This window comes from Camelus ferus, chromosome 9, assembly GCF_009834535.1.
Source record: "Camelus ferus isolate YT-003-E chromosome 9, BCGSAC_Cfer_1.0, whole genome shotgun sequence".
NCBI lineage: Eukaryota > Metazoa > Chordata > Mammalia > Artiodactyla > Camelidae > Camelus > Camelus ferus.
In genome coordinates this window covers 79,088,565-79,091,518 of record NC_045704.1, presented here as the reverse complement: position 1 = coordinate 79,091,518, position 2,954 = coordinate 79,088,565, and the positions used below count along the sequence as shown (strand labels likewise).

Below are 2,954 nucleotides of genomic sequence, written 5' to 3'. Positions count from 1 at the left end.
CCGGGAAGTAGGGGCAGCGGAACCCGGCGCCGCCTGCGCGACAGCGGGGGTGGAGGAGATGGGGATCCGGGAGGAGCGCCGCGGTGCCAGCCAGTGCGCTCGCAGGGGAGGCGGCTTGGGGTGGCTCTGGCTAGGATCTAGTGTCTCTGGGGGAGGGGGAAGGGGGACAGTCGCTGTCGCAGCCCCGCCCACATGGCGGATCATTCTACCCAGGGGTGCAGGTGCGGTGGCACGTGGACGGTTGATTTAAGGACCGCCCCGCCTGGCCCGCCCCCGACGCGCGGGTGGGTCACCACCTGTCAGCACAGTCCAGCCACCCTGTCCCGCCTTCGAGGTCAGTGCCTCACTAGGAGGACGAGCAGACAGCCCAGGGCAGCATAAAGGTGTGCAGGATGGGGTGTGCTGAAGCCAGAGGAGGGAGTCCTGAAACACTGGGTAGTCTGCCCTGACCTGCTCCACTCTGCTTTCCCCTCAGTTCTGAGTATGATCCGAAGACTGGAGCCTCGGCCGGGAATGAGAAGTGGCCTCCAGGTGTGGTTGGGCTAAAGGGCAGCAGGGAGTGTGGGTTAAGATCAGGGACGCTGGAGCCACACTGCCAGCTTTGAAATGCATTTCCCAGCCCTATGACCTTCCGCAGGTCTCTCAGCCTCTCTGTGCCAGCTTCCTGTAAAGTGGGAATAATCACCATGACTACCTCACGGAGTCCTTATGAAAATCCAGTGAGTTGATGTTCACAGAGTGCTGTGTAAATGTCGGTTAATAATTAAAGCAGCAGGAAAGGACTTGGAGTGAGGACTGGGGGAATACCAAAAGGGACTTCCTTCCTGGCAGAGCCAGGGCAATGAGGTAAGGAGCCACGAGGAGGGTGTGTGCAGATGACACAGCGATCCAGACACGTGTGCAAATGACTGAAGTGCAAGCCACAGGGATCACGGGGATGGGGGTACCCTGGGCCAGAGATGCTTTAATGGTTGTGAAATATGTGAAATCCACAAGAAATTAAGTTCAAGTTTTCTCTTTGTAGTTAACTTACAAAATGGCTGGGTCAGCACTTCAGGAAAACCTGGGATCTTCTTTTCTGCTGACTTATGAGAACATTCAGTATACAACGGAATGTCTGATCAACAGTGCTGAGTCCTTTCACATAATTTATCATCCAAATCCAGGCACATCTGAGAGTGAAAAGGGCATTAGGAACATGTAATTTTTGAAATATTTATTTTTTGATTGGTGTTTTGTTGTGCAAATGGACTTATCAAATAGTTCTATTAAAACTGTTTTCAAAAATATATTTTTCTGAAAAATAAATATGTGTGTCTGCACAGTAAATCAAAATTTAAAATTCTGAAAGATTATTCTTGCTACATATTCACAGACTTCAGTTTCTTAGCCATATCTCTAGTAAGATGTCGCTGACATTTTTCTAAAGAACACAGTTTTTTCAGCATGGTTTTATTATTTTTAATTTTAATTTTTTCCATAATATTGCCTGAACTGTTTTCCAAAATTGCTTTTCGTGGTTAATCATTTCAGAGATGCCAATACCTTCTGTGTTAGTTCGCTAGGGCTGTCATAGCAAAACGCCACACACTGGGTGGCTTAAACAGCAGAAGTTCATTTCCTCACAGTTCTGGAGGCTAGGAGTCTGAGATCAAGGTGTCTGCTGGGTTGGTTTCTCCTGAGGCCTCTCTCTTTGGCTTGTAGATGCCCCTGTGGCTTCACAAGATCTTCCCTCTGTGTGTGTGTGTGTGTATCTGTATCTTAATCTCCTCTTCTTAAAGAAGCACCAACCATATTGGATTATAATTCACCCCACTGGCCTCCTTTTACCTCAGTTACCTCTGTAAAGGCCCTGACTCCAAATACAGTCACATTCTGAGGTGCTGGTTAGCACCTAAACATATGAACTTGGGGGGGGGGGGAAACAATTCACCTCATAAACACCTTCTATTGGTTTTTATTTGGGAAAAACTCTCTACAGATATTCAGAGGAAATTCTGCTAAATGGGGGATATTCTCAATTCTATTTTTTTGTTAAAATGTTTAAATATTTTAACTGAAATATTACAGATACTACCATTTTGCTTCAATCCAGAGAAGGTTTCTTCAACAAATACCTTTATGACTCCTTTGAATGTTTCTCCAAATTTAGATGCTACAACATTATAGGCCTTTTCAGCGTCTTTCTACACTAATATAGCAATAAATGTATCCTATTGAAAATTGTAGCTAAAATAATAGTAGCTCTATAAACACACTTTCCCATAAATTAATATTTCAGAATGCAATTTTAAAATTCAAAATTGTGTCGTTATATAGCATTTGAGCACTTCTCAATTAATTTGTTTAATGCCTCCTTCAGAGTCTTCCTATTTGCATAAATTTTTTAATAATATTAACTTATTAAAATATCAAAAGTTACAGTGTTTTAGAGCTTCTTTTTCAATACTTTGATGAAATATATATAAATGACTTGGAATAAAATGCAACCAAAACTTAGAAGACGTGTATAATTTTTTTATAAGTTCAATACCTTTGTGAAACACTTCGGATTAATTAGGGAGTAATTTTTCAATGGTCCAAACATTTCTAAAATCCAATAGACAATAGGCAACTAAGAGAGAAAGCTTGTGCTACCACACTGATGTCTATTTCTTGTGCTCAGTACCAGCGTTACCTAAAAAAAGATACTGGTCAGTTCCTCTATATAAAATATTTGAAAATTTTACAATTTTATTTTGAATTATAGAATGTCAGTTTTTTTGGACACATTAATAAGTGATTTGTGGTCTAAGCCAATTCCCAGGACATCTCTGCTCTGTAGGTTTTTTAATTTACAAAGAATATTGTTTTTGCATAGTGTTGTATTCCATCGATATTTCAATTTATCACCACAAATATTATGACCACAAAAAATAATTAATTTTCAAGGCAGAACTTTTTTTTACTGAATT

General features: G+C 41.8%; 1 long non-coding RNA gene across 6 annotated transcripts in view; it reads left to right on the top strand.

Annotated features, from left to right (window-relative positions):
• Positions 1 to 2,372, top strand: part of LOC116665927 — a 56,671-nt gene extending 54,299 nt beyond the window's left edge. For 2 of the 6 annotated variants that reach the window (XR_004322767.1, XR_004322770.1), the window contains exon 5: positions 476 to 2,372. This is a non-coding gene — a long non-coding RNA (uncharacterized LOC116665927). The remainder of the gene's footprint in view (positions 1 to 475) is intronic. The other 4 variants (XR_004322769.1, XR_004322772.1, XR_004322768.1 and 1 more) reach the window with 4 other exon arrangements.
• The last annotated feature ends 582 nt before the right edge of the window (positions 2,373 to 2,954 follow it).